This window comes from Muntiacus reevesi, chromosome 17 (genome assembly GCF_963930625.1).
Source record: "Muntiacus reevesi chromosome 17, mMunRee1.1, whole genome shotgun sequence".
Classification (NCBI taxonomy): domain Eukaryota; kingdom Metazoa; phylum Chordata; class Mammalia; order Artiodactyla; family Cervidae; genus Muntiacus; species Muntiacus reevesi.
Genome location: NC_089265.1, coordinates 30853080 through 30864085, shown reverse-complemented (window position 1 = coordinate 30864085; position 11006 = coordinate 30853080).

Here is an 11006-nt window from a genome sequence, read left to right as displayed (position 1 = left end):
ATTTTAAGTCAGCTTTTTCTCTCTCCTCTTTCACTCTCATCAAGAGGCTCTTTAGTTCCTCTTTGCTTTCTGCCATTAGAGTGGAATCATCTGCAAAGTTGAGGTTTTGATACTTTGCCTGGCAATCTTGATTGCAGCTTGTGATTTATCCACCCTGGCATTTTGCAGGATGTAATCTGCATATAAGTTAAATGAGCAGGTTGATAATATAAGGCCTTCACATACTCCTATGCCAATTTTGAACCAGTCCATTGTTCCATGTCTGGTTCTGTTGCTTCTTGATCTGCATACAAGTTTCTCAGGAGACAGATGAGATGGTCTGGTATTCCCATCTCTTGAAGAATTTTCCACAGTTTGTTGTGATCCAGAATCAAAGGCTTTAGCTTAGTCAAAAAGTTCATTAACTGCTGAACCTAGCTGGTAGAATTTTGAGCATCACCTTGCTAGCATGTGAAATGAACACAATTGTACAGTATTTCCATCATCTCCACTAGCTATGTTCATAGTAATGCTTCTTAAGACCCACTTAATTTCATATTCTAGGATGTCTGGCTCTAGGTGAGTGACTACACCATCATGATTATCCATCCAGGGTCACTAAGGCCTTTTTTGTATAGTTCTTCTGTGTATTCTTGCCACCTCTTCTTAATCTCTTATGCTTCTACTAGGTCTTTAGGTGACCAGGTCTTGTTTTTGCTGACCGTATAGAGCTTCTCCCTCTTTGGCTGCAAAGAATATAATCAATCTGATCTTGGTGTGGACCATCTGTGATGTCTATATGTAAAGTCATCTCTTGAGATATTGGAAGAGGGTGTTTAATATGACCAGTGTGTTCTCTTGACAAAACTCTGTTAGCATTTGCCCTGCTTCATTTTGTATTCCAGGCCAAATTTGCCTGTTACTCCAGATATCTCTTGACTTCCTACTTTCGCATTCCAATGCCCTATGATGAAAAGGACATCATTTTTTGCTGTTAGTTCTAGAAGTTCTTAGGTTTCATAGAACCATTCAACTTCAGCTTCTTTGGCATTAGTGCTTGGGGCATAGACTTAGATTACTGTGATGTTAAATGGTTTGCCTTGGAAATGAACTGAGATTATTCTGTGTTTTTGAGATTGCATTCAAGTATTGTATTTCAGACTTTTGTTGATTGTTAAGGCTGCTCCATTTCTTCTAAGGGACCCTTGCCTGCAGTAGTAGGTATAATGGTCATCTGAATTAAATTCCCCCATTCCTGTCCATTTTAGTTCACTGATTCCTAATTCTGTTTTAATCAATGTCTAATTTGCTGAAGACATTTTCTTCCAATTGCTATTTGTATCTTCCTGTAATCTGGTAAAACTCACCATATTAAATTCCTTTGCATAGTAATTATATTAATTGACATACTCTTATTCCATAGCTTAATTTTCTTGCTATCTGGTCATTTTATTTCCTATGTTTCTGTTTTACTGGCTTTTTGGTCAACATTCTTTATTCTACTTTATTCTAATTTACCTTTTTTTTTGACAATATGACTTCATATATGAAATACTGTAGAAACTAATGGAGCATCTTATGTTATCTTCTTTTGTAACTGTTCACTTCATTTTCTAATGAAGGAAGGTGGCCTAGAACTGTTTAATATCCTTGTCAACTAGAAATAGATAAGTAGACTAATTATATTCCTCGGAGGAAGTCATAAAAAATTATATCTTCACCCATACATTGTTCTGTTCAGGTCTCTCCAATCTCCAATAGGAATTCAAATAACTTATATTTGTAAAGGCTATCAAACGTATCTCTTCTGTGAGTTTGTATGTGTTCATGGATGTAATTATAGTAAAATTCAATATTAAGATAACCAAGATAAAACATATCTGCCTATTTTTAATGCTTAGCACTATTATGCTAATGAAAAACTGTCAGTTATTTTTATATTTTTGATCAGTTTTCTCTTATGTTAAACAAGAACGGTTTCATTTGAATGTACTATTTTTTATATGCTGGATACATAAAAATTTTATAGGAAATGAGATAACTTTAAATAATTACTTCAACTCTTCCAAAGGGCAAGAGTGTAACATATGTCTCCAAAGGGTATATCAAGCCATAACTTCTTAGAAAGTTCTTTTGTGTTAACAAGATATTTCTCATAGTTTTTTAAAATAAATTTGGCAGGATTCCCATTATCATGACCTCAGGCATTCAAAACTATCTTCATATTCTACACAATTCCTAAGTTTTATTTATTTTATCTAAAACATCAGTTTGTAATATATAATAGCTTATACTTATTTCTAGAAATATAAACACCAGTCATATACTTCATAATTTTAAAAATATTGAACAATGATTTGCAATATTATAATAGGTTCAGGTGTACAACATATAAATTTAATATTTTTATAGAGTATACTCCATTTTAAATTATTATAAAATTTTAGCTATATACCCTGTTCTCTATATGTTCTTATAGCTTATTATTTTATACACACTGCTTTGTGCCTCTTAATCTCCTATCCCTATTTTGCCCCCTCCATTCCCTCTCACTAATGGTAACTACTTTTTTGATCTATATGTGTGCTTTCTGTTTTTTTTTTTTTTTATATTTATTCATTTTACTTTTTAGATTTCACATTTAAGTAGTAACAGTAATTTTATTTCTTTTTCTGAGGTATTTCACTAGTATACACTCTAGACCCATTCATTTTTTGGAAATTGCAGAATTTTATTGCTTTTTTGTAACTGAGTAGTATTCTATCGTGTGTATGCACAAAAATATAAAATAAAATTTTGCAATCATACAAGTAAAATAAAATAAAATAAAAGGTGTCTGAATTGGAAAGGAAAATTTTATAAAACTGTCAATATTTGCAAATGGCATGATACTGTCTGTAGAAAACCCTCCATCAAAAAGCTACTAGAACTAATAAATGACTTTAATAAAGTCACAAGATACAAAATTAATATACAGAAATATATTGCTTTTCTACACCCTAAATATGCACTATCATAAAGGGAAATGAAGAAAATAATCTTATACACAATTTCATCAAAAAGAATAAACTACCAAGGAATTATTTATCCAAGGAGATGAAACATCTGTACACTGATACAGGAATTTGAAAATGATGAAACAAAGAAAAGGTATCCTGTATCCTTGGATTTGAAGAACAAAGAAAAGGTATCCTGTATCCTTGGATTTGAAGAATTTATATTGTTATATTGTTCACACTACCCAAAGCAATCTATAAATATAATACAATTCCTATCAGAATACTCATGACATTTTTCACAGAATTAGAAAAAATAATCCTATGATTTCTATGGAACCACAAAAGAAAAAAAGAAAAAGAAAGAAAACACCAAATTGCCAAAGCAATCTTGAAAAGAAAAATTAAAACAAGGCTGAAAGCATCACACACTCTGATTTCAGGCTATTATAAATAGCTACAGTAATCAAAACAGAATGGTACTGACACAACATTAGACACACAGTTCAATGCAACAGAATAGAGAGGCCAAAAATAAACTCATGTATACGGTTAACTGATCTATGACAAAAGGGCAGGGAAATGCAGTGGAAGAAAGAAAGTCTTTTCAGTAAGTGGTGCTGAAAAAAACTGGATAGCCACATGTAAAATAATGAAATTAAAACATTTTCTAAAACCATATTTAAAAAAAAAAACTGAAAATGGATTAAAGACCTAAATGTAAGACTATAAACCATAACATTACTGAAAGAAGACATAGGCAAAGCACTCTTTGAGATTAATCATACCAATATCTCTTTGGCTCTGTTTCATAAGACAAAAGAAACAAAAGTTAAGAAAAAAAAATAAGCAAACAAAAAACAAATAGAACCTAATTAAATTTAAGTTTTTTCACAACAAAGGAAACCACTGACAAAATGGGATGACAACCTACTTGAATGGGAGAAAATATTTGTAAATTATATGACTGAGAAGAGGTTAATATACAAAATATATAAATAGATCATACAACTCAATTTTAAAAACCAAATAATTTAATTTAAAATGGGAAGAAAACTTGAATAGACTTTCCTCCAAAGAAGACCAACTGGTACATGAAAAAGTTCTCAACAGCACTAATTATAAGAGACATCCAACCTATTAGAATGACAATTATCAAAAAGTCTACAAATAACAATGGTCAGTGAAGATATAGAGAAAGGGAACACTTGGACACTGTGGGTGGGAATTGAAATTGGTATAACCATTGTGGACAGCACTATGGAGGTTCCTCAAAAACCTAGAATTAGAACTAACTCCTGATCCAGCAACTACACTTGGTATTTATCTGAAAAAAAAAATGAAAATGCTAATTCAAAAGATACATATATCCCAATGTTCATAGCAATATTGCTTAACAATCACCAAGATACAGAAGTAACCTAAATATCCATCAAGAGATAAAAGTATAAATAAAGAAGATTGCTTTGGCAATATGAAGTCATCAAACAATTTTCAGTAAATAGCTTTACAATATCAAAGATTATCTATACATGATAAGACATTGCTCAATGAATTTTTTACATAAATTTTGTCTCCAGACTTTCAAATATGCAATGTTGTAAATCTAGATCCTAAAAAGAAATCAAAGTTGTTGGGTTTTTAGTATTTGTCAAAGAAGTGTCTTAAATAAATATATTAAATTTCTTTCTATCATATGTATATTTCTCCAAATATTTCAGATTGAACATAGACAAAACACTCTCCAACATAAATCACAGCAAGATCCTCTATGATCCATCTCCCAGAATATTGGAAATAAAAGCAAAAATAAACAAATGGGACCTAATTAAAAGTTTTTGCACAACAAAGGAAACTATAAGCAAGGTGAAAAGACAGCCTTCAGAATGGGAGAAAATAATAGCAAATGAAGGAACAGACAAAGGATTAATCTCAAAAATATACAAGCAACTCCTGAAGCTCAATTCCAGAAAAATAAATGACCCAATCAAAAAGTGGGCCAAAGATCTAAACAGACATTTCTCCAAAGAAGACATACAGATGGCTAACAAACACATGAAAAGATGCTCAACATCACTCATTATCAGAGAAATGCAAATCAAAACCTCAATGAGGTACCATTACACACCAGTCAGGATGGCTGCTATCCAAAAGTCTACAAGTAATAAATGCTGGAGAGGGTGTGGAGAAAAGGGAACCCTCTTACACTGTTGGTGGGAATGCAAACTAGTACAGCCACTATGGAAAACAGTGTGGAGATTCCTTAAAAAACTGGAAGTAGAACTGCCATATGACCCAGCAATACCACTTCTGGGCATACACACCGAGGAAACCAGATCTGAAAGAGACACGTGCACCCCAATGTTCATCATAGCACTGTTTATAATAGCCAGGACATGGAAGCAACCTAGATGCCCATCAGCAGTTGAATGAATAAGGAAACTGTGGTACATATACACCTTGGAATATTACTCAGCCATTAAAAAGAATTCATGTGAATCAGTTCTAATGAGATGGATGAAACTGGAGCCCATTATACAGAGTGAAGTAAGCCAGAAAGATAAAGACCAATACAGTATACTAATGCATATATATGGAATTTTAAAAGATGGTAACAATAACCATATATGCAAAACAGAAAAAGAGACATAGATGTACAGAACTGACTTTTGAACTCTGTGGGAGAAGGCGAGGGTGGGATGTTCTGAGAGAATATCATTGAAACAAGTATACTATCAAGGGTGAAACAGAACACCAGCCCAGGTTGGATGCATGAGACGAATGCTCAGGGCTGGTGCACTGGGAAGACCCAGAGTGATGGGATGGAGAGGGAGGAGGGAAGGGGAACTCATGTAAATCCATGGCTGATTCATGTCAATGTATGGCAAAAACTACTACAATACTGTAAAGTAATTAGCCTCCAACTAATAAAAATAAATGGAAAGAAAAGTTTGAATTTAAGAGTATTTTAAAATAAGAACTTAATATTTCCTTAAATAAATGATAAAGATTAAAAATACCTTTCTGCTGTGTTTTTGTATTTATTCAGTATTTTTATACAAATAACTTGGATCATTGGCCACTTATGGAATTGCTTAAAAAGTAAAAGACAATGAATTTAACAATTTAGTGTTCTTTGACATACTCATTAGTTATTTTGGAGATAAGTGTTACAAAAATTTACTCTACTGTTAATGGTTAACATCAGTTCAAGTTTATCCTGAAAGATAAGGAATGCATATAAGAAATATTAAATAACCAATGGGAAAAATCTGGCAGTGTGATTATAGTTTCATGATATTATCTGATTATGTATTATCTAAATATGAATCTGAAGAAAAGAAGAATTTTCTGACTTAACTAGATGAGTATAAAACTTATTTTGAAATTAAAATATTCCAAAACCCCAAAATATAAAAAGACTATAAGAGTTTCTAACTTGAATCAATATTCACAAGATATTAAATATAATCAACAGCTATGTAAATTTTCTAATAAACTGAGAAAAATTTGATGAACATACTGATATTCATTACTTTAAAATTTCTTTTCAGTTCCTTGAACATTTGAATTTGATATTTATAATAATGAATACACAATGAATATATTTTATGACCTTAGAAAATATGTTAAAATTTTGAAATTAAATATAGAAGTCAATATTAAAGGACATTAGTTTAGTATACAATTAAGTTATTAAATAACCAGTAAAAATTTGGGAGCAAATTGAGATGTACTATAAGCATAGGATTGATATGTACACTGCTATATCTGGGATGAATGGCCAACAGGAACCTACTGTGTAGAACAGAAAACTGTTTAATATTATGTGGCAACCTAGATATACAGAAAGTTTTAGAAAGAATGGATGTATGTATGTGTGTGGTTGAGTCACTTTTCTTCATGCTTGAGCCTAGCACAACATTGTTAATCAACCACACTCCAACATAAAATAAAGAGTTAAAAAAAGTGTAAAAGGTATGACAAATTTTGAAAAATCATTGCTAAAATAATGTAAAATATCTCATTATTAATTTTGCTCAGTATTAAATATTATCATATTAAATTAATATTTAATATGATAATATTTAATTATCATATAAATTAATATTTAATATGATAATATTTAATTATCATATAAATTAATGTTGAATATTAATTTTGCTCATTATTAAATATTATCATAGCAATAATAATGATACTGTTTTGTATCTATCTGATTAAATAAAAGATAACATGATAATGTTTCTTTTTTTGTTTATTATGTCAGACAGGGAATGTAAAATTATAAAGGTGCCCTGCAGTATTCTTCTGATGGAGAGCACTAGTATATAGATACATTTTCCTCATTTTTCACATGTTAATGCTGCAGTATTGATTTCTATCATATGCAAGTATTACTCATGTTCTCAGTTATTTCTTAAATACTTTCAGTGATATTTTGATAAATTTTTCTGTACATTATGAACCACTTGGGTCCAGAGGATAGAAAGTATTTAGAACAGAAAGCATTTAGAACAGCTGGATCCAGAGGACAGAAAGTATTCAGAATAGCTGAATTATTCATAGAAACTTTTCAATTTTTTTTCAATTTTAATGCCATAAAAAGATATTAATTCTATTATTTTAACTGTCTTTGGTTATTCTTATTGACAAACAATCATCAAAATAAGAGCCAGCAATTTAGAAACATTTGTTGATTATAAAACTTCATAAACTTCAATTTGTTTTTCTGTTTTCTTCTAGTTTGGAAAAACCAGTATTTCTTGTTTTTCCTCTTGTTGTACAAGCCTCTCCCTTTAGGCTTCTTCATGCAATTTTTTAAAACCTGTGACATTCATATTGGTCCTCTACGATACTCCTTCCATTTGGGGATATGTAATTGTCTTGTTTATTTCTGTGGATTTTAAATATCTGGTTTATAAAACATTGCATGCCACTTTGGAGAAGGCAATGGCAACCCACTCCAGTACTCTTGCAAAGTCCATGGATGGAGGAGACTGGTAGGCTCTAGTCCATGGGGTCGCTGAGTCAGACACGACTGAGTGACTTCACTTTCACTTTTCACTTTCATGCATTGGAGAAGGAAATGGCAACCCACTCCAGTGTTCTTGCCTGGAGAATCCAAGGGACAGAGGAGCCTGGTGGGCTGCCATCTATGGGGTCGCACAGAGTCGGACACGACTGAAGTGACTTAGCAGCAGCAGCAGAAACATCCCATTTCAGTACACAAAAGGGTGTATAAATTTAAACAAAATTGCCTGGGACAGCCATAGATGGAATTTCACTATGTTTCAAGGAGTGCTATTAGCTGACAGACTCTAGTTTTTAGTCTCTTCATACATTTTTTTTTTTTTTTTTCAGTGGGTTTTGTCATACATTGATGTGAATCAGCCATAGAGTTACATGAATTCCCCATCCCGGTCTCCCCTCCCACCTCCCTCTCCACCCGATTCCTCTGGATCTTCCCAGCCCAACAGGCCCGAGCACTTGACTCATGCCTCCCACCTGGGCTGGTTTTATAATTTTTATCCTCCATTCTTGAAATCCCTTATCTACACTGTGATAGTTTTTGTCATCTTGTCTAGGCTATTGTATCAAACAGTAGTTTAAATGTTGCTGTGAAAGTATTTTGCAGTGGAGGTTAGTATCTATAATCAAATGTCCTTAAGTAAAGGACATGACCTTTCATAGTGAGCTTGGGCATCATCCAATCAGGCTGAAGCCTCAAAGGGTAAAAAGTAAGATTTCCCAGAGAAGTTTCCTCCACAGTGTTACAGCCTGATTTCATGGATTTCCAAACTAATTGAAAATCTGCTCACAGACAGATTTTATACATGCCAGATGCCACAACACTGTAATATATAATTATATTTAATATATTTTATAGTCTTTAAATATATATTTATCTTCCTATTTTTTTCTATGGAGAACACTAAATGATATATTAGAACACTAAAAAAAATGTGTTTAACTTGTTCTCCTTTTTGTAAGGAAAGATGCGAACAGAAATGTTGATTTTCATGTAATATTACAGATACTTGTGGTTTGAAAATATTTTTGGCTCTCAAAATTACATTGTTACATTGAGCCTTGAAATTATCTGTCTGTATAAGACTTTCTAAGAGGAGTACTTGAAAAATGTAGGAATGCAGATCAAAAGCTCCTACAAAGGTGTGGGTCGGCCTGCTGTGGGGACAGGCACACAGGCAGCAACAGTTCTGAGAGGTCCATGTTGGTGTAAGTCCTCTCGGAGTTTGCCCATAGCCCTACCACAGAGCCTATAGTCTCCATGTGTGGGTCACCTCAGGCCAAACAACAAACAGGGAGGGACCACAGCCCCAACCAACAGCAGACAATTGGATTAAAGTTTTACTGAGCATGGTCCTGCCCCACTTGAGTAAGATTCAGTTTTTCCAACAGCCAGTCATTCCTATCAGGAAGCTTGCACATGCCTCTTAACATCATTCATCAGAGGGCGACAGAAGAAGCAAGAACTACAATCCCATACACTACAGAATGAAAAACCACAATTACAGAAAGCTAACCAAAATGATCACGTGGGTCACAGTCTTGTATAACTCAATGAGGCTATGAGTCATGCTGTGCAGAACCACCCAAGACAGATGGGTTCTGATGGAGAGTTCTGACAAAATGTGGCCCACTGGAGAAGGGAATGGTAAACTGCTTCAGGATTTTTGCCTTGAGAAACCCATGAAAAATACAAAAGGGCAAAAAGATATGATACCAGAATATGAGCTCCCCCAGATCAGTAGCCATCCAGTATGCTACTGGGGAAGAGCAGAGAAATAGTTACAGAAAGAAGGAAAAACCTGGGCCAAAGCAGAGAAGATGCTCAATTGTGGATGTGACTGGTGTTAACATAAAGTCTGTTGCTGTAAAGAACAAAACTTCATAGGAACCTGGAATGTTAGGTCCATGAATCAAGGTAAACTGGACATGGTCAAGCAGGAGAAGGTGAGTGAATATCGACATTTTAGAAATTAGTGAATTAAAGTGATAGGAATGGGAGAATTTAATTCAGATGACCATTATATATACTACTGTGGGCAAGAAACCCTTAGAAAAAATGGAGTAGCCCTCACAGTCAACAAAAGAGTCTGAAATGCAATACTTAGGTGCAATCTCAAAAAAGGCAGTGATCTTGTTTTGTTTCCAAGGCAAGCCATTCAACATCACGGTAGTCCAGTCTTACTCAAACCACTAATGCTGAAGAAGCTGAAGTTGAGCAGTTATCTGAAGACCAACAAGAACTTCTAGAATTAACAAGGAAAAGGAAAAAAAAAAAAAAAAGATGCATTTTTCATCATGAGAGATTGGAATGCAAAAGCAGGAAGTCAAGAGATACTAGAGTACCAGGCAAGTTTGGTCTTAGAGTACAAAATGAAACAAGGCAAAGACTAATGTAGTATTGTCAAGAGAACACACTGATCATAGCAAACACCCTCTTCCAACAGTGCAAGAGATGACTCTACATATAGACATCACCAGATGGTCAACACCAAAATCAGTTTGATTATATTCTTTGCAGCTGAATATGGAGAAGCAATATACAGTAAGCAAAAACAAGACCTGGTTGTGGAAGGACCTGACAAAAGTGGAAGAGATTCATGAGAGGTGGCAAGAATGCACAGAAGAACTATATGAAAACGGTCTTAATGACTCATATATCACTGTGGTGTAGTCACTGGCATAGAACTAGACATCCTGGAGTGTGAAGTTAAGTGGGCCTTTGGAGACATGACTACAAACAACCTAGTGGAAGTGATGGAACTCCAGCTGAGCTATTTAAAACCCTAAATGACTGTGCTGTTTAACACTCAATATCTCAGGACATTTGGAAAACTCCGCAGTAGCTACAGGACTGGAAATGCTCAATTTCCAAAAACCCAAGGAATGGGTTGGAATTTCAAGAAAGGCATTGCCAAAGAATGCTCAAACTACTGCACAATTGCATTCATTTCTCATGCTAGCAAAGTAATGCTCAAAATCCTTCCAGGTAGGTTCAGA